The sequence below is a fragment of the Serinus canaria genome, chromosome 5, assembly GCF_022539315.1.
Source record: "Serinus canaria isolate serCan28SL12 chromosome 5, serCan2020, whole genome shotgun sequence".
NCBI classification, from domain to species: Eukaryota; Metazoa; Chordata; class Aves; order Passeriformes; family Fringillidae; genus Serinus; species Serinus canaria.
In genome coordinates, this window is record NC_066319.1 from 13,043,593 (window position 1) to 13,065,053 (window position 21,461).

The window sequence follows — 21,461 nt, forward strand, 5'->3', positions numbered from 1 at the left end:
AGCAAAATAAAAAGACAATTATTCTTAAAAGTTTGGAGTCAAGAGGGTGTTGAATCTACACTTTGTGCAAAGTCTTCCTGTCCACGCGGTAAGGTTTTTCACGGCAAATGCAGCTTGTTCAAAAACTGACAGAAATATTTGCATAATGCTAATGAAGCTGTCAAAAGGTAACTGTGGCATAGTACTACAACCACATCGCTGCCAACTTTATAAATTCCTTGAAAGAGTAGAAACTTGTGTTCTTGTCTCATGCTAACTTAAATTGGAAAAAAAAAATCATCTCATTTTCATTGCAAAATGCCACCCAGGCTTTTATTTAAATATTGTCAGCAGCACAATACTTCATCTCACTGCACAAAAACATGAAACACAATGAAATGCAGAAACATCACACTGATACCCAAACACGTAAAAAACGGACTACATGCTGTAAATACATAAGAGAAACGTTTTCAGGAATTTCCCTTAAGGCAGCAGTCAAACCCAAAATCCATCTTGCTGCTAATGTTACCTCAGCCCGTGTTAGCCTGCCAGGCCATCTCCAGCAGCTGCCTGTTTCACACACCCAGAATATAACCAATGAGCCTGCCAGTGGGGCATTATAAGTTAATGTGAGAACTAGAGGGGACAGTTTACTTATATAAGTATTAGATTTAAAAGTCCTGCCTGGAGCAAAAGAACTAAATCTTTTATGCTTCCGAGAGAGACGCTTTCACGCTAAAGAGGTTTTGGAGTAGTTTGGAAGGAAGTGTTAAAGTTGGCAGTTCTGTCTCTCCTCCAGGATGGGTCGGCCCTCACAGGTTGTGATGCTGCTTCTATACATTCCTATGGAACAATGTCTATACATCAGTGCTCCATTCTGCTCCAAAAAAGGCAGCCTTTCACTTGTGCTGACTACAGAGAGGGACTTATCCATGTCTAGAAGAGGCAAATGAGGAGATGCCCACTGCCTGTAAAGGTTTTAAGATGGGACATATCACATGCCAAAGTGTTTCAGTGGCAGCAGGGATTTTCTGTGTAGGAGAATGAAACGAGCCCAATTTTGAAAAATAAATTTTACAGTGAAATCATAATGGAGCAGGGAAACAAAGGAATAGGTTGTTAATTGCAGTTGTATTCTCTCCATGCCATTTTCATAAATTTTGGGATATGACAGTTGGCGGTTTACTGTTAGCTCACTCAAAACAAATGAGCGTAGAAATAAAAGACTAAGATAGTTCACACTCCCTGCCTTTAGCAACCTCAAGGACAAAATGGAGCGACGGAAATGGAGTTACAAAATGGAACAACAGAAATTGAGTTATCCTTGTCCTCTGGACTTTGACATCCAAGTATCTGGGAGACTGAAAAGTCCTTCCTCAGCTGAGGAGAACGTGGGGTGGGAGAGTGCTAGAGCAGCAGCAGGAGGGTGCGTGAGGAGTTCCCACCCTGGGGCTGGGATGCAGCACCTGACACAGGGCACAGGGGCACTGGCAGGGGCCCAGAGGGAAGGGATGGACACTGCAGGGCTGACAATCCTGCCATGTTTATGAGCTGTAAGCTCCAGGAAGTGTTCCACATAGCCCTCATAGTTCTCTGCCTTCAGACTTCAACACACACGCGCGCACACTCACACCATCCCTTCTTAAATTTCCCTTGAGGTTTCCATGAACTGCTATTTTCCCCCCAGGAGCTGCTTCTCCCCACAGGCTCTGTGCTGCACTGTGCTCTGCTACCCAAAGAGGCCAAGTTGCATGCACTGGGCACAATTTTGTCACTGCTTTGGGAAGACCGTAGAGTGAGATGGACAATATTGACCAAGTGGTCTCACTGAAGTTATCGCTGATCTAAAAGATAAGATAAGGAGTTCATTATGTATTCCCTGCTCTCATAGCAAGCACCATTTCCAGGTCCAATGGGTCACTTATCACCTCCTTTGAGGCCTATAGCTGTACTTGTAATAAGATTAACAAAAAGAGATCTCAGATAGCACTGAATAAATAGTCAGCTTGGGTAAAACAAAAAAAAAGATAAATAAATTCCAGAATATGACTTCTTTTGACTCTGAAGAGACAGAACATAGGTCTGTGAACTGAGCCTAAGAAGAAAATGAGAAGTCCCTTGTGAATCTGGATTTATACACACAGGAACACGTGTGTGTAGATACATAAATGTATGTGTCTATGTGTACATATCTTTCTTCATCTATACATTTATTATATATTGTACTCAAGCCCTAACTGTGCAAAGAGAATGTGATCCATCCTTGAGGTTTTTTTTTTCCCTGTGCCCTGTTGTCCAGATGTAAGCTGTGAAACACATCCAAGTTCCTTATAACAGAGAGTGTCGAGCCAGGCAGTTCAGGCTGAGCTGTTCCAGTTATCACTCCATTGAAAACGAAAAACAAATTCAAATAACAGAGGCTGTGTTTGATTCTGGATCTTTCTGGGTTTTCTTTCTCTAGTTCCCACCCCCACAGTCTCACCTCTCTCCTACCCTTCCCTACTTACCATAAAGTTATGATGCCCTTTGCTATAATAATGAATGGAATTCCCAGATTATTATTTTAGGGGCTTAACCGATTCTCAGTGGTTTTTCGTGTTTAGCACTTATACAAAGAGGCTTTTTCATATGTCTTTCTGCAAATATACAAATAGGCTTGGAGTCAGTATCCATTTTAATAGTTTCACCAGATAGTCACATTTTTTTCAGAGATTTTTTTTTCCTCATTGCATTTTTGCATCACTCTGCATGCACACATCCAACTACAAACCTGGATCTAGCATCAGCAAGCAGAGTCTCTCCGTCCTTAAAGTAATGTTTTTATACAAAGATTTATGCCTGCACAGCACTCATTGCACAAAACTCTAAATGTATATAAGAGCAAGACTGTTGGAACCTCTCTTCCTCTTCTGTGTGTAATTTCCAAGTAATCTCAGCTGAGAGCTTTCTGATGCTGTCACGATGGCCAATTTTATACCGGACATTTTTCCCAATACAGATGTGCAGCTATTTGCCTTTTCTTTACCTCTCTGTAAATGCCACATGGACAGAAATCATTGAGTCACCAGATCATACATTTATTTTTCTGATATATTATGCTGTTTGATGTCATGTTGACATGTAATTGATGTTGATTTTGCTTTTTTTTGGTCTTTGCTTTGTTTCTTGGTTTCAATAAAAAGAGAATTTAAAGAAGGCTGCAGAGTGATGACTTAAGGCACTGACAGACATGAACATAGTATGCATCTCTTTTATGATGTGCTGCTGAGTAAATGGGTATATTTCTAGCTTTAGATAACATATAGGAGGACTCTGAATTTTTACTGTCTAGTGGAGTATTTGTACAAGCCTAGCCTATAACCTCAAAAGAACTTCTTTCATTCACAAGTAGTACATACAGAACGTGTTTTCAATAAGGGCTTAACCCATGATTTAAGAGTCAATAAAGAAAGATTTTCCATAAAGAAATGGGAAAGCAACAATAGAAATAAAATACAACATACCAAAGATTAAATATGTTCCATCAGCACAACAGTGTCTTTGTACAGTAAAGAGCAGAAGGGGATGATTAATAGTAAAATGGTATATATGTCAAAAGAAAAATAAATGCAATTTAGACAAAGTACACACTTATTAACAGAGAACATCATTTACAGTTATTCAGATGGGAGGAAGGCAAGGATGAAACTAGCAGAGAATCTATTTCACAACATGAAGTCACATTCATCTTGGTTCAGGCTTCCCCCCCTCTACAGCTGCAAAATAAAAATACTGGTGAAATCCTTGCTGATATAAAATTAATGCCTAAGTACCCAGCAACTTCAGCAGAATCAGGATTTCACTCAAGATATTTTAAGGTGCAGCTTTGCTAGGCAGACCTTGTGGATCACCAGTGGGAATGGGTGCACACTTCCCCCTGGTTCCCGCTGCAGTCACCACCAGCTCCAACAGCCTTGGCGCCAGACCTTCCTAAAGGGGACCCGAGGCTGTGGAGTGCTTCCCACTCATCCTCCTCCTGCATGGCTAATAACAGGGCCAAGAGGTGCCTGTGGCTCTCCCAGGTGCCTTTGCTAGGCACTGAGTTTTGGGCCATGGGGAGGAAAGGAGGGATGGAGGCACTTTAAAACAAGCCCAGAGACCAGGTTAAGCTTAAACCACTGAAAGACAGATTAAGGTGCCTGATGGACCAAATGTCTGCCCAGCACCTACCAGAAAGTTGTCACACGGTTCAACAGGAGTTATTCCAGCATGGTAATATACTATGAGAAGATTTTGGGACTGCCTCCTCTAGATTTGCCAGAAACTTTATGAAAACAGCGAGATGCAAAGTTAGTATTTCAAACACCCCAGGTTTTGAGCTAGAAAGATAGAAATATGCTATCAGCTCGTAACACTCTCTGCAGAGCCACAGGGCCCCCTGAAGGTGCCCCAGCAGTGTACCAGTCCAGCCTGTTTGTGGAAAACACCTTCCACAATGAAATGCAATTACAACTAAATATATTAAAAATGGGAAAGTACAAAACAGAAGGAAAATTACCTTTTTATTCTGCATGCAAGAAACACTCTATATGATATCTCCATAAACTCTGCCCACAGTGCTCTGATATTTCCAAATAAACCAACACAAAATAAATATGTTTTTACAAGGCAGGGAAGAAAGGTAAATTATAAAAGAAGAAGAAATTTTGGAGAAGTTGCAAATAAAAAGATAAAGTTTAAAACATAAATTTTTGTTCCATATTAATTCTAGAAATTTCTACCACTGCTACTTTGCATACATGTTTACATACAAAATGGGAAAGAGAAACAGAAATAAAAGGGTCATAAGTCCCCCAATAATTACCTGGAAAAGAGCCTTATTCTCCTGATATATGGTCTCAGTAGAAACCAGACATGGAATTAAAGCCTATATTTCTTAATCTGCATGGGTTTAGGGCACATGGTCAAAGGGGTAGAGCTGAAATACAGTTCTCAAAACACCCATTCTCAAAGCTCCTTTTCAACTACCTCTCAGAATCGTAAGATGTCCCAAAAATATTTTGATTATGGTCTAATCTATTCTGTGTGACCCTTGCAGAAATGATTCTTTGCAACTCTGGCAAGTTTCTTTCTCTACCACTTTTGTGAAATGAATGACTCCTTCGATTTGCAAGGAAGTTCTCAGGCTCTCTGCATTATAGGACTATTATTATCAGAACTCATTGAGCTCTTGCTGTGTTCACAGATTTAAATCTGAAAGCCAGAAATTATAAACATATACCTCATTCAAGATAGAACACGCAAGCACACATTATACAAATTATTTCTGTAGTGTACATTATAGCTACAAAAAGAATGACATCAGAAAACTTTATTAGCATCAGACAAGAGCCTCAAATCCTAAATCAGCTCACACAATTTCTCTTTTTCTAAACTCCCTTTGATTTTTTTTGCCTATTAAAGCCAATTGCTATACAAGTTGGTGCTTGATGCTCTTAAAGTCACACAGAAATTTACCCATCATGTTATCCTGATATAACATTCTATATGGCAGCTCAATGGAACACCCCAGACACCACCTATGCATTGCCCAAATTGCCTGCCATCCTATAATTTTAATCCCAGTCATCAATTGTCCTCAGGATTTTATATTTTTTGAAAACAGGTATTTCTGCACCTTCTAACTAACAACTTGAAGGTTGCCTGCTCTGCAGGACACGAATGGAAACATTTAAACAGAAATGCTCCAATGTATTCCCAGCAAGGAAAAAAAAAAATCATCAGAACTGAGCATTCCCACTTTCTAAGATTTTAGGTGTAAAATAACGCTGTATCAATAAGGCCAAGAAACTGTCTCTATGAAGGAAAGAATTACAAGACATGAACAGGTGAAGGAAATACACAAGAATGAAAGCTTTACAAGGAGAGAGAATTCTTGTAATTACATCATGAACAAAGTCAATAAAGAATGAACTCCCTATCCCCCCTTCAAAATCCCACAGTAGTATAGGAATTATTTGCAATATTATTATCACTTTAGCAACACTACAACACACATTTTATTACCAATCCATTCCCTGTAATTCTAAGAGCTATGAAGTAAATTGTGATTCCCACCTAAGTGTGCATCTAAGTTACACACAATAGTCTCACTAAAGAGTATCCAGGCTTTGAGGAAAGTTCCAAGGAGGTGATCTGATTTCAGTCCTGTCATACTTTTAAGCAAATGTAGATTGACTTAAAGTAAACATTGCAGGAGGGAGCTCATGCTCTAGGCTTCACCAAGCAATCAGCAAGGCATCTGACACGCTACAGAAAACCTGCAAAATCCAGCAAATAAATCTTGTAACACCCATTCAGTATCCCACGAAGCACACAGTGGGGAGCTGACATATTATTAACTGACTGTAATTTTCACAGACTGTAACATACTAAGAGCTTTATGACATACATGTGGTGAAATATATTTTTATCTGTTATAAATGCCCGTTTTCAAAGCGCATTAATCAAGATGCTTCGAATAAATCATTGGGTCACGTTTGTTTTTAACTTAATAGCATCAAAAATACAAAATATTACAGGAAGAAGGTATGGGAAATATCTCCATCTCATGACTTCACTCTAGCAAAATCACAAGCTTTTGATGATGCAGTAGTTATGTGAAAAACAACAAAGGACTGACTCGAGCAACAAAAAAGATAAACTTGGAACAGGCAATTGTCACAAAGTGGTGCTTCTCTTGAGTGTGGGGTTTTAAACTACACTATATTTTTATACAAACTTGCTTAAACTCTGCTCTTTCAATGAAAGTAAATCCACAAGGGACAATGCAGGTTCCAAGGAAGCTCTAATGCCATCCAGAGGGAAAAAATTGAAGATGATATGACACAGACATCAACTCTCAGCCAAAGAAAGCATCTTTCCTTTTGCCTTGGTGAAGATTTATACAACTTTACAGAGACAAACCTCACCTGTCTCTCTCAGGAACTGCAGAAAGCACTCTTGCAAGTGACAGATCACTGGCTTTTGAAGCCTTACATTGTTCTGCCACACACAGGAATAACTTGAGGTCCCAAAGGTTCATAGAAGAAAATGGCATTTTGCCAACTTTCATTACTGCCTGCCAACCTGTAGATAATCTTCTTGTACTGTACTTCATCTGATACTTTCACATTTACAGCCCTTTACAATACTCAGCAGTTTCTATTTAAATAGAGGTAGACAAGATTTAAAAAATAAACCTAGAGTAGAAAATACAGGCTACATGTGAAAACTGAGAGCATTTTCCTCACTATTGTCCATTATTCTTTAATGTATCATTCTCTTTCTGCATGTAGGCCAAAAAAATAAATCCAATGTAAACACAAAAGGCAAATACCTTTTGAAGGCCAAGCAAATATTTGAAAAGCAAAAAAGAGATTCTGCTTTTATCTCCAGATCACCCTACAATTTAATGGTTAGTGGAGGGGGGGGGGGGGTCTTTTCTCCTTTCTTTCTTGTTTTTCTTTTTCTCTTTAGTTCAGGGAATGCAGCAGGGGCAGGTCCACACCTCATAGCTCACAGAATGGTTATCAACCTATAAACCAGAATAATAGGATAACAAAGGTTGGGGAGCTGTGCCACGTTTGTAATAGAGAGAAAAATTGGCACTAACCAAAGTCATAAGGCAAAAAACCAACGTATTAAAAGTCTTGATCCAGTATTATTTCTAAATTATGAAAATTACATGTCTGACCTTGTAATCTGATGTCTAAGTTATAAGCAAAGTGCAGGTGCCTGTATGAAGCTTAATGGTCTTTATGAGGTTTCATGAAATTAAATTAATACCACTCCATGGACTTGGAGAGAGAGACTTGTGTCTTCAGCCATGACAATGGTATTAAATAGAACTGAAGAGAAAAAAGGAAAGATTATCTGCAAACTAAAATGGTAGAGTCAGCAAAACATTGCCAGTGAGTCCACAATCACCTGGCAGGAAGAGTAAATTACTGACAGTTTTCAAAAAAAAGTTTTTAGGTGGGTATAAATCTGTTGAAACCAAAATGGAACAAAGCCCACTTTTTTTTGGCACCTTATTTCTAGTCCACAATTCTCAGGTCACCACAGAACACAAATGTACAGTAGATCAATATTGATACTCTCAGGCCAACAGCAAATCTCTACCAATCACACACAAATCCCAGCAATTCCACAAAAACTCTGTATCGTATAATGAGAATCAGTGCTTTCTTAAATTGTATGTAAAAAAATCCCTAAATTATCTTATCATTAAAATAAAGCCATCAGTGGTAATGTTATTCAAAACTATTGGTGCAGCTTTTGGGGTTAATCACTTGTCCATTGACTTCAGGGATGAAAGAAAACATTTCATATGGGTTCAAGCTGTAAAGTACATGTACCTTATTATCTTTTCTGGGACAGAAAAGCGATAAACACTTCTTATAATTAAAGAAGTCTGATCAGCAAAGCAGGATGAATATTAGAAAACAGAATTAATACTTGCTTAATCTTGTAAGAAACAAAGCTGTTAAAAAACCCTATTTTCCAGCAAACACAAAAAATCTAATTAAGCATCTGAAAACTATTTTGATTAGGTTAATTTTCAGTTTTCACAATATAATATCATATTAGAAGATGATGGTATTCTACAGAAGATGGTAACAGAAACTACAAGAAAAGGAATTATGTTCCAGACAACTACATCAATTAGGAAACACAAGCCCTTCATAGACTACTACAGATATTGCCAGAAAGGTACTTTTTAAAGATTTTTGTCCTGAAATCTTTCTTAAAAAAAAAGATTTAAAATATTTTTTTTAATTGGCAAAAAATATCAATAGTATCTCTATAATGCCTAAACACAACTTTAACAATATCTTAGCTAATAATTAAACATGTACAATGTCCAATTCTCTATTTGTTTAATAATAGAAATCCTGCAAGTGCAAGGTAGAACACAGGGATGGCCACGGGCTCATTGCCATGCTAAAACTGACCCATGCATAATACAAATAAAACTGCTACAAATGGCCTGGAAGAATCATCAGCACTCTCAAGTACTCCTGATATTATCAAGTAATTCTCAATAATTTTTGCTGATACCATATTAGTTCTCTAAATTATAGACTGTCATCTCTGAAAGTAGAATTATATGGAAGACAGGCAATATTTTTAAGGAATGAGGAAGCTTTGTGCCAAATATTAGTATGAAAATCACATAGGGTATTACTGTGCACATGTACATTTATGACCACTAGATGCACATATATGTTCACCTATGTATTTGCATATGTAGAATGCATATAAATAATGGATGAAATGGACTTGTATCCATGTCTGTATGTATTTGTGTGCATGCTTATGTACACAGATACATAAATATGGAGGTAAAAGTTCTCTACCCTGCATATAATTATATGTTGTTTAGACTGACACACCTATACATAATATGGATGGAATTCACTATGCTAATTGTTAGTAGTGAGAACTACAGTAATTGATACAGTGCTTGCTCAGAAATTTTCTAAAGCAGGGATCTCTTCCCACTCTGGTTACAAAAACAATATTGCAGATCCACAAAGCAATAATTTTTTTAACACAAATATTTATTTCTTTCAATTGCCACTGTATGATTCAGTCTCTCTAGATTTGGTTGGTATCAGTCAACCCCTTTTATGTAGTTCTAATAATTTTTGAGGAGGTATTTTTCCATACTAGCAAATTTTTTATACTAAAATAGTTGCTTCACTGCGGGAGCTAAGGAAGTAAAATCCGATCACCCTTGATAAATTAAAATTTCTACAACTTACATGATCATCTGTGACCTAGAGCATGTTGATTATACCCTTAAAGGATAATGAATGGCATGATAGGGGAAAAAAAAACACTTATAAAAAGGCTCAATAATTTATTTGCTGGCATCCAGCTTTCCTTCTAATGTATTCCCTGAAAACTTCAGTTTTAGGAAAATGGGAAAGTGACATTTCTCATACAATGCAGAAATTATTAGTGATACTAGTAGATGAAGTAGTCACTTTTATTCATTACATTCTTTGAAAGAAAACAAAAGAAAAAGAAAAGAAAACAGCCAGTAGCAGATAGCGGAAGACAGAGTACCCAGTAACTCTGGATTTCATGTCACAGCTGTAGGGTGCAGAAGAGAATAACCCTAATGAAGTCCATATACTATCTTTAGAACTATATCAGTACAGCTCAAAGCAGACTCTGATCCTCCCTGAAACACAAAGCTGCTATTACTGATTATTGTTTTAGTTGACTTCGCCATCAATTCCAAAACTCAGCTCTTTCTTTGCCATAGGAAGTCCAGGCAAGTCTGCACTGAATGCCTAGATCTGAACCCCGACAAGCCAGGGAGGCTTATTATTCTGCTGCTTATAACCCAGCAGCTCCCTTCCTAATAGGCATTTAGAACAAAACAATGTTTCTCTCCTGCAGGGTTTTATTTGGCCTTTAGATTGAACAACCCTCTAGGTTAGTAATCAGGTTTACCAGACAGTTGTCATGGGGTCACCAGCAGCTACTTGGTTTGCCCTCAGCACTGTGCCCTCTAAGGTGGTGATAGTGTTAAACAGACTGCAGCTGATGGGAAAAGTAGAAGGATGAGCCAACAGTGTCCTAAAAATTATTTTTCCAAAGGAAAAGCAGTCTATTGAAAAATCACAGACAAGGGAGATTCAGTATAAACACTAGTAAACCATATACATTACCTCAATAAATGCTAAAAGCCTACCCTGGTAAGGCAAGAACAAGGACATTTGATATTTAGCTCACATTTGTCATGCAAAAGTTGGGGGGTATGCTTGTACATGTGGCTTTTTAAAATCCAAGTTTATATGGAGCTAGAACAATTCTTTAAATTGAAACTAGACAAGCACAGTCCTGATGAAAACTTTGCTTTGAAAAAAGAAAAAAAGAGCATAAATAATTAGGATCTGGCTACTGCAATGCTCCCTGAGGTTTAAACACATGTAAAATGCCAGGAAACTTGCACATGAGCATAAACTATTAGACAGCAGACAAACTGTTAGCTATTTTTTACTTTATCCATTCCTGTTCAGAGGTAGAAAGGCCAAAAGGATGAGCAGCTGAAGCACCCAGCTTTGGCCTTCTCCCAGCACCACAGAGTTTGCTTGCTTGACCTACTGAAGCAGAAAGTGCCCTGAAAAATCTCCACTTTGTTCTGAACACCCCTGTTTGCCTCCAACCCTGAACACCTGCACATCTCAGCCTCATCAGTGAGGTCTGTAAAGAGACCCGTTTGTGGGAAAACACTCAGTCTGCTGTCCTTTGGCTCTCACAAACCTGGGTGATTGCAGTTAAAGTAGATTTGCTGTGGGTTTTGTCTTGGTTGCTTGCTTTTGTGTGTTTTTTTACTACCATTAAAACATTTGGCCTAAGGACCACAGAATAATTAATAACTACACCAACACTGATTTGGACTTGGAAAGAAATGCCAGCAGGTTTTCCTCTGGCATCTATAAAAATGCACCCAAAACCTGTGCAGTAAAGACAGGGGATTACATTTTACAGTTCTAGGGATGTTATGTGCTATCATCCACTACAGCCACAGAACTGTAGTCAGAAGGTGAAAACTGACACGTGTTGGATTGCTCCAGGATTTAGTAGCTGAAAATAATGTGTCTTTGAGAACACACTGCTTCATGAGTATGTCTTTTTAAAAAACTACTGGACTGTGCTGGGTGTAATAAGGAACACATGTAACTCCTACTTCAGATGAGGAAAAAAAAAAGGAAAGAAAATGTTTTCCTTTAGCAGCATGTGATTCAATTAACTCTTTAAGCTCTTCTCTTTTTGCAGCTGTTTAAAATATAATTATTTTCCAAAAGACAGCAAAAATGATAGCCCCAAAGGCAAAATGAAGTCTTATATGATTTTTCTCTGTTATCAGAGGTGGGTCAAGTGCTAATAAACAGCTATATATCTAAACAGCTCTTTTGAAACACATGGAACATTACAGAGTTTGGAGAAAGCAAAACCCACAAGACACTCGGCCTGTTTTATTCTGATATTAGATTAGGTTAATTCACTTTGTTTGTTTCAGCCCTAGCATTTTACAATTTATTTTATTCTAGGAGAGTTCTGTGATTCTACATTCCCTCTTTACTGTCTTGTGGAGATAGACACCTGTATGCAAAGCCACAAAAATACCCTGAATTTGGCCTTTTTCCATGACACAGCTTCTACATAATTTTATATCTGACCACTCCATGTTGCTGATGCTCCATAAGGACTCTGTAAAAGCTGGAGTTGTTCTTGAGCTCTCTAGGTAACATTACAGCCTGAAGCAAGGCTAAGCACTACCTGCCCCATATTTATCTACTTGCTTATGAAATACTTTCCCCCTCATGGTGTGGAGAACTGACCTTAGCCATAGCAAATAAGACATGAGCTCCCTTGAACTATGCAGCTTTACACTGAATCTTATAAAACACCTCAGTGTTATCCATATAGCTTCACTGAGCTCCTAATGACCTGAAACATTCTCTCTCCAGTACTGTCACCACAGACAAGGTGTGGTCCAAGACACAAAAATAACCTGGCCCAAACTTTGCTTTGGCCATCTGTTTGTGTAGACAAGCTTCTTCCTGGCCACTATCAGGTTTTTATAAAGTAGAGAATCAAGTAACATATAGATATTTTTGCTCCACCCTCTGCACCATCTCAGCTTACTGCACCAACCATGCAGTGGCAAGAATGGCTTGCTTGCTGCAGGCTAAGTGCTTCTGCAGCCTTCCCTGAGTGCAGCTGTGTTTCCAGATGTGTGCCTGGTTAGTCAGAGACCTCTGGAGCTTCATCTCTCCTTGACATTAAAGCCTTCAAACAGGTTGGGATCTACACAGTCTGCATTGAAGAAAATACAATTTTACTTAACATGAACACCCTGCTCAGTCTAACTAGTTCCAGTAAATCAGATGATGTTCTTATCAACCTATTCCAGACACGTCTAACTTTTTGGTAGGGTTTTTTTTTTCTCCTCTTTTTTTTTTTTCCTGTAATACACAACTGAGAACAGGAACTGGCACAAAAGCAGTGGTGCCAGCTAAACTGCCTTGTAGGGGGACATTTTTCCCAGGTTACACTATTGTGTTGTTGAAACAAGTCACTGGAATGGACACAAAAACCCCAGAGTTTCTGCTTGATGTCTTTTGTTTCTATCTTTTGCTTAAGAACATTACTTTTATCCCAGTTGATATAAATAATAATAATTTAAATAACAGCCAATTTACACTGGTTTATAGCTGAGGGCAATCAAGACTGTTTCTGTTCATTTCCAGGTAGTGTTTGATGATTTAGGATTCTGTCAATAAGCTAATGCTTACAATTAATTTTAAAATGAACCAGTTGAACCAGTACAAGCTAGAGCTCAAGTGTCAGCTACATATATACATGAAATACAATAAATCCTGAAGAACTACTTCAAAATCCAACCAATTTGTCTAATTTGTGGGCTAGTACACACATAAGTAATATAATCACCTAAATCACTCCAAATAAGCATACAGAGAGTTTCATTTGGTGTTTTACTTTTTCCCCAACAGCTCTATACTAGTTGTTCCTGATGATGTTCCAAGCAGAGCATTCCTAAGAGTCACTCGTGCAGGAAAACAGTTGAGCTAAACTCAAGTTGCCAGCTCTCTTCTAATTTTAAGTTTAGCTCTCCCATTCTGAAGGAAGCACTCCTCTCCAATACTAGTTAAAAAGAGCTTATCTAATTCAACTTTCATTTTTTCCTTAAACATCTGGGAAATTTCATTTCTCTAATCAGTTTCTTACTTTCCTCCACTAATTACAATCTTGTTTTTCCTACGTATATCATTTCCTGTGTGATAATTTTTTCATCATTGGGTTTCTTGCTCTTTATATATTTCCTAGATGCCGGTGATCAAACTCAGAAAATGCAGCTTATTTACGTTGTCCCCGTTCTTCCTTAAAATACTCCGCTGAAATGTGCCTCCGGAAGTTATTTGCCTCTATGTATATCTGAATATTTAGCATGGCTCCCAAAATGCCACCATTTGTTGCCCTGACAGCTCCATCCTCAGCAAACTCTAGGAGTTTAGCTTGCTCTAACGTGGTGAGATGCCCTTCAGAGGACTTGGCCACCAGCTGTCCCTGTGCTCCAGGAGGCCAAAGTCACACGCGATACAATGACGCTGTCACACAGACGCCACTTCCTCCCTTTCACTTTCCCCACTGCCTCTTCTTCCTTTCTCTTTATCCTTTGCCCGAGGCCATATCTCATTCCCATTCCCAAAATTAAAAGGTCTCTTCTTCCTTTCTCTATGGCTTGTGAAATGTTACCCCATAGAACTAAACTGCTACAGGGGCTCAGCCTTCCAATTTGGAATACTTTAGGTTTTATCTGTGTTTTCCTTCTTGTACACAATCCCTTTCATACACAACAGGCTAAAATCTGGACTCTCTTTCACAGATACAGATACTGCAGTCACATTGTGTACATACTGAATTTCATTCTACAAGCAAATCAGGACTTTTTTAAGTGCTACTAATTGAAGTAACAGCACACAACTAGGAAAAGTTATCAAATGCTGAACACAGACTTTCTAGTTTCCACAGTACAAGACTATCATCTAAACACTTTTACACGACTCCTATAATAAGCTAAGTAGTAAAGACTACATTGAAAAACATAAATGTTTATCATACCTATTTATTAGTATCAGGAGCACAAATTTGAAAGTTTTCCCAAGATAGGGCTTTGAGCTCTCTAAAAAAATTACCAAAATGATAATATTGCATTCAACTAACCTAATGGCTTCATTTGCATTTCCCTGTACAAACACAGTGGTATGTTTACCAAACATCCATTTTCTCCTAACCCCAGATCATAGATTTTTGAAACCCCACCAAAAAAAAAAAAAAAAAAAAAAACCAAACCAAAAACTTTAACAAACAGAAACGTGTTCACAACATCAAAACAAACTTAAATAAATAATTCCTACGGTGCAAAAACTGAAATCTAATAACTCTGAATGAAAGAGCTCTGCAACATAAAAGTTCCTGTAAACCCCCACAATACGTCCAAGCATGACTAAAGACAGACTTACATAATATATTAGCTTGCAATTGCAAAGGGCTCCTCAGGTTTTGTAATCAGTTCTCACCGTTAACCGCAAACCAGGAAAGAATTGTAATGATATTTCACAGCTACGGCGTTGCTCAGAAATATGGCTTACAAATATATCTTCTTACCAAAGTTAAACACAAGTTTAATTTCTTTCATTCATTTGAGGAAACTGAGGATCAACATATGCTGTTTCACATGCTGATACTTTAGGTAAAATAACAAAGATTCTTTTAAAAACTAAACTCTCTTATAATGAAAAGCAGAAAGAAAAGATTTTGTTCCTTTGAGAGGATGATTAGCTTACCTGGTTTTGCCATTCCACACCGACAGCCCGAACAATATTATCAGCTCTTCAGGTACTAATTCTTGCTAACTGGAAGGATATTTTCTCTCTTGCTGGATTAATAATCAACTTTCCTGATAGTTCATTTGTAATTCTCTGCTGGTTAACCCTTTGCAGGGCTCCCATTCTGAATGAAGCAGCCTACACTCCTCGGCTCATTGTAAAACAAAAATAACAAAACATAGGCTAGCAAATAAATGAGAACTAAAGAGCAAGCTAAAGAGAAAAATTAAGAATAGTTTCTCTTAAAAACTAAAATCTTACAAACACTTAAAACAAGACTTCCTATCTCTGAGAGATTCTAATTACTTAAGCTAGTTGCTGGTAAAACAATGCATCAACAACCTGGGAGCTGTAAAGTCCAATGGCTCATACGACTGCAGGCTCCCAGGAAGCCACAGCTCGACCTCTCATCTTCAGCCAGCCAGCAAGTATGACACATGCCTGCCTAATTCTGAAAATAACATCTTTTATTAGTGAATAGTGTGCTGAGAAATTGCCACAGTTATCAGTTTGTGCAAGGCCACCCATCTGTGTTGTCAGAAAGCAAGAGCAAGAGTGGCCAGGAGTAAAAATGAGATAAGAGAGGCCCAGAATAGCCAAAAAGGGGAGTTCAAATGAGGTCAGAACAGTTTAAGATGGGATACCTAAAAATTATATATAATTTTTATTTTCAAGTGTAATAGAAGTAAATTGCATATATGTTATCCATTTCATAAAAATTCAATAGAGTTCTGGCAGATCTGTTGTGAAATGAGGAAAAATATTATAAAACAAACCTGGTAAAAGAGTTCAGCTATCTCATATAGGAATGTGGAGCATTCTGGAAATGCTCACCTAAGGAAATTAGCCTTTAGGAGATACGTGATGGACCTTGGGACGTGCTTTAATTGTGGACAGAGGTAAGAGGAAAAGAAAAATAAACTTGTTGCAGGGATGACTAAGGCATACTGCAGCAAAAATAGGAAAATAATAAGAAAGGGGGATAAAGGTCTCTGACAAACAGTAAACTGGAGGTTTGGATGCTCTTGGAAAAATATAAGAGGCGACAGCTCTATTCACTAACAGAAATGCTTTCCTCATGAGCTCTGCTATAGCTGTTTTATTAAATAATAGTTCTGTTTTTCCCTTAAAACAAAGACACAGAGTCTCCTAAAGCTTCTGCATAGAGACTTTAAAGATGAAACTTTATCTGTCTTCTTTTGCATAAGAGTAGTCCTATAGCTAATCTATTTTTACACAACTATAGGTCTCTGCTCTCTGTTCAGTAGTGCCTAATACAGTTTGCTGTAAACTTTCAGCAATATGTGCTGTAGAATTTATGATAAAATGCTATAAAGTTTTGAAGCAAATTTATTTCACATTTATAGCTAATTTTATTCTGTGCTTAAAGGAAAACCTTTTAGGAATGCCAATAATGTGAGAAAGTTACAACAACTAAATTTATTGTTAAGTATCACATCAGTGGTACTCCTGGGGACTCCTCTTCATGGGAAGAAAGCTTAAACAACATTTTCTAACACATTGGATTGCTTCCCAGAGATGTGATGGCCTACAGAGGCAGTGCTGAACAAAGCAGGCTGGAATAGTAAGTCAGTAAACAACTCTCTTCAGAGGATGGCCACAAATAAGTGCAACTTTGTTTAATAAAGGCGAATTATAGTTATCTTTTGTTCTGTACTAGGTGCATTATCTTTCTCTCCTGTTCCACCTGACTAAACTGGTAGTATCTTTTCTATCACCTGACTGAGTAGTTGGCTGGAAATAATGGGACCAAACAATCCACTATTGTTACAAGAGACAATGACCTTTCATGTCCTTGGAGCTTGCCATGACCTTTCATCTTTCCTATCCTCCAATGGTCTCCTCTAACAACTAAAACTGCACCCTGTTAGGCTGAATTCCAGATTGTCATAAAAAGCCCCTTCCTTTCGAAACAAAACCAATTTTTACACCAAGGTGGTGGAGAAACACAGGTCCATTGTTCCCGCACAGATGGAAGTTAGAGTTACTAAGGCAACAGCTCTAATCCCTCTTTTTACCACCTTTTTCACATCACTGGCCTATCAAGTGTGCTACCTTTTAACTCATAAGCTCAAAAGCTGGTAGTCTAACTGACTGCCCTAATTAGCTACGATTTTCACAGTACAGACAACATGATGAGCTAATCGAAATTTGCAAAATAATGACGTACCTCCAGCAAATATTCCTCCTCCTGAGGCCCAGTCTTAGAATAACAATAATGAGACCATTATTAGAGGAGGGCATTAAAATGCTGCACTGCTGCTAAACAGAGAACTTAATTGTTCTGGTCTTGTCCATTGAATCAACAACCTATTGTTGTGGACTTGAAAAATAAAGGACTGGAGAATGGGTGCCATAATGATTGGTCTGTGCTGCCATACCAGCACTCTGTAGAATTGTTTTCCTTTTGAAACTCTTGATGGACTAGTAGTTTTGTTTAAAAGTAATATAAAAGCCAATTGTCTGGATAAAAAGTCCTATTTATTGAAATCTTTAGAAGCAGTTGCATGGATTTGTTCATGACCCCCAAGATAAAAACATAGGGACCATAATAATGCTATTTGTGGCCACCACTGCCTGTAGTGACACTGCTTGTAGATAACGCTGTCCTGTCTGGCTCCTGCAAAAGGAAGGAAGGCATTTCCTTTGCAGACAGAAATCATGGCAGAAGGTCAAATAGTGGACAGACCCAATTCATCTGTAAAAATGAGGATGTTTTATTTAAAAAAAAAAAAAGAAAAGCCCAATAAGTTTGGTCATTTACAATTCAGGGTTTAGGATGAACTGATAAAGGTATCGCAGATCAGTCACAACACAGGGACTTTGTTTTTGCTAATTAGATATTAAAAATATTAAAAATGACAGACCTTATTTTTTTCCTTCACCTCAGTAGAATTATACCCTAAATTTTGTCCTTGGGAAACTGAATAGTATACACCTTGAGATGCAGTGACTGAACTGATGCAAACTGTAGCTTACTGTTAGCTTTGGATAATCTTTATTTAAATCTGGGACTGGGAAGAAGAGATGTCTAAAATCTCTGATATGCATTTAAATCTTGGGGGATTTTTAATTTTTTAGAAATTAGAAACTACAGCTTTTCACAAGTGTTTAAAACAAACATGTTCCTGAGAAAAAATACTCTCCCAAAGCAAAAAAAGCCTAGTTTTTTTACACAAAAGCATTGTTAATTAACACTATCCTGGATTCCCCTCTTAATTTTCACTGCAATAGGACAGTTGAAAACATAAGCAACAATAGATTTACACTTTGGAATGCAAACTAAAATCACATTGTATTGTACTTTTATAGTTATGCCTCTTAATGCATCTTTCTACACACAAATTGCTCAAAAATAAGCTATGACTCTAGATGGAATAAACAATGAAAAACTGTAACATTTGGGCTTGCAAGAATTTCCATTGGTAATTTGCTATTGATTTCAATGGGAAAAAGTTTAGGGCCTAATTTTTCTCATTCCTATCAACATATTTTAAAATCAAATTGAGAAAAATTATTGTGAAAAGGGAAAAAATAAAATAGGAGAGGAAAACTTAAAGGCTAACCCGAAAGATATTTTCAGCAGTTCTAGGAGCTGTTCATAAAATAAAAAAATTCATAAATGCATTTGCAGAACACGTTTTTTTTAAAGTCCTTTCTTTTGTAAATTGAAAAATGCCTAATATAAAGTAGTATTAAATTGTAAATAAGACCTCTTGCTTCATTCAATCCATGCTTTGCTTCATTTATCTTCATCTTGTTAGGCTAAATTAATTAACAATCTCTGTGTTGCACACTTTCTCTTTTCATTACATCAAATAATGGCCTGGATATGGGAGAAAACCCTCACCGCAGGGATCTTGAAACACTACCTTGAGGAAGAGTCTCTTACATATGCATTGCTTTAGCAATATTAACTAGTTGGATGTTATGACATTTATTAAATAGATCCTTCAGTCCTTCACTGCTGCAAAATAATTGTTCTGATTTTGTGAGAAACAAAAATGTTTTTTTAAAAAAATCAGTGGCTTGCGTGTTTACTATTTGTGAGCCACAAGTACTAAAAAGAAAGAAAATAGCTAAATAGCTTTAATCAATGTTTTATTTAATTATAAAAAACCTGCAACTTGAATACAATTTCTGGCCAACCGTGTATACAGTCCCAAACATATTAATGTGTCAAATTACTCAAACCAAGTTGCCATATCATCTGTTTGTGAGTGCTCTGTATATAATTAATTGAGTGTCTGAGACAGTTTCATGGGCAAATCTGGTTATTTAGATATTGTAATGGGGAGCAATGTGCTAAACTATTAGGCAAGTTTTCTTCCTTTAACCTGCATTATGGCATCTAGAGCAAAAGGACAAAACAGTAAAGCCTTTTTTAATCTCACCCTGATCAAACAGGGCTCTTTCTCCAATCACAGCTTTGTGCGTGATATCTTTCTGCTAGTGTTTCTTATTTAATTAAAACAGACACTGACAGAAGGACATGGATTAGGACTGTAATGATGCATTTACTTAGATTAATCGGAGGCTCCTTTTGGAGTAATGGCTTAAACAAAGAACAAAAGGAAATTGTTATGAAACAGCCTTTTATCCCAGGCAAAGGTCAAATTATGAGGTTTTTAATTTTGTCAGCCTCTGTTATATTGGACCTTTCTACTGGAACATGAGAAGTGCTTCTCTCCCCTTCACCCCCAAGCCAAGCCAGTTATTATAATATAGCCATTAAAGCTGCAAATTAAAATGTCTGATTTTAAACCAGGTTGCTTAGCTTTCAAAACCCTCTAATTAGCATGTTGTGCATTGTTGTGAGGGAAAGAAACCTAAAATGCTAATGACCTGCTGCCAGGTGACCACGCTGCTGTGCAAAATAATACAGGCTCATTCAAGTAGTAGTAATACCAATAACACCCAGCTCTTATGAATTACCCAGCTCCAGGTCTGCTCTGCACGACACGTGCTTAAAGAAACAAGAGTGCATCCAGCCAAAGATCAGAGTTCAGCAGTCAGCACAAGGGATTGTTTTATGTTAACTGGGAAGAAGTCTGTGCCCATTCAGACACTGAGAGGCAGGAGAAAAACATCTGAAATCGCCATGGGCCAGGTGATAGCCAGGCTGGGCACAGAGAAAAGCCCAGAATGGAATATTCTTCCCCTTTTGGGCAGAAGCTACAGATAGACACTCTGTACCTCAAAGCAGACAGCCCCAACTTGCTGTGATAAATTCTGCTTTTGTTCTTTGTTCACAAAAGGGCAGCAATGCACAAAACCACCCCAAATACAGGTAAATTTTGGCCCTTTCCCAGTTTACCATTCATTGCAACAAGTTCATTGAACACACAAAATTAGGTTAGATGATGATATTTTCTTAAAATATGCTACAGGAGGAATTCTGGTAATGTGTCTTCAAAGACTCAAACCAAATAGAAAATATTTCCTTAAACCTCATGGTACTTAAGGCTCTAGGTTTTTGAATATTGGATTTTTAGCAAACTTAATTCACACAAAATTTCAAAAGAAAAGAGCCCTCACATTCCAGCGACAAAACGAAGCTTTAAGCAGCTTCCTTTTTTCTAAACTGCAGAAATATTCATTAGTCTTCTGTGCCACCAAAACTGTACACAGACCCAATCCTCCTCCTGCCATGCAGTCCACATCCCTGGCAAGCCGAAATGTCACCCAGCACCCAGAGGAACACAACCTGACACCAACAAAGAAGCAAAGCTTCGCCTCCGGTGCCAGCGCTGGGTCCAAACAGCAGCAGCAGAGGCAGCTGCTCAGCACCACGAATAATACCATCCTGAAAAGGCCAGAATCATTAGCAGTCGAGATTAACCCCACTTGACCTGCTTTTTACCAACAGTTGGGGGAAAAACTACTTTGTCTGTGACTTGACATCTTCGCCACAAAGATCGCGGCCCAAGCCCTTCCAGACATACCAGCACGGCGTTGACAGCGTTCCTCAGGGGTCACTCTAGTAGGAAGTTGGATAAGATG

The 21,461-nt window shown here is 37.9% G+C and overlaps 1 protein-coding gene across 12 annotated transcripts in view; it reads right to left on the reverse strand.

The window, feature by feature from the left end:
* The window catches only part of SOX6 (SRY-box transcription factor 6), a 362,938-nt gene that overhangs the window by 242,653 nt on the left and 98,824 nt on the right, over positions 1-21,461 (reverse strand). For 6 of the 12 annotated variants that reach the window (XM_050975368.1, XM_018907900.3, XM_050975371.1 and 3 more), the window contains exon 1: positions 15,396-15,906. The exons of 1 other annotated variant lie outside the window; for it this stretch is intronic. The gene's annotated coding sequence lies outside the window, so the exon portion shown is untranslated. Of the gene's footprint in view, positions 1-15,395; positions 15,913-21,461 lie in introns of those variants that run through there. 5 more of the 12 variants (XM_018907899.3, XM_009102234.4, XM_018907890.3 and 2 more) reach the window with 3 other exon arrangements.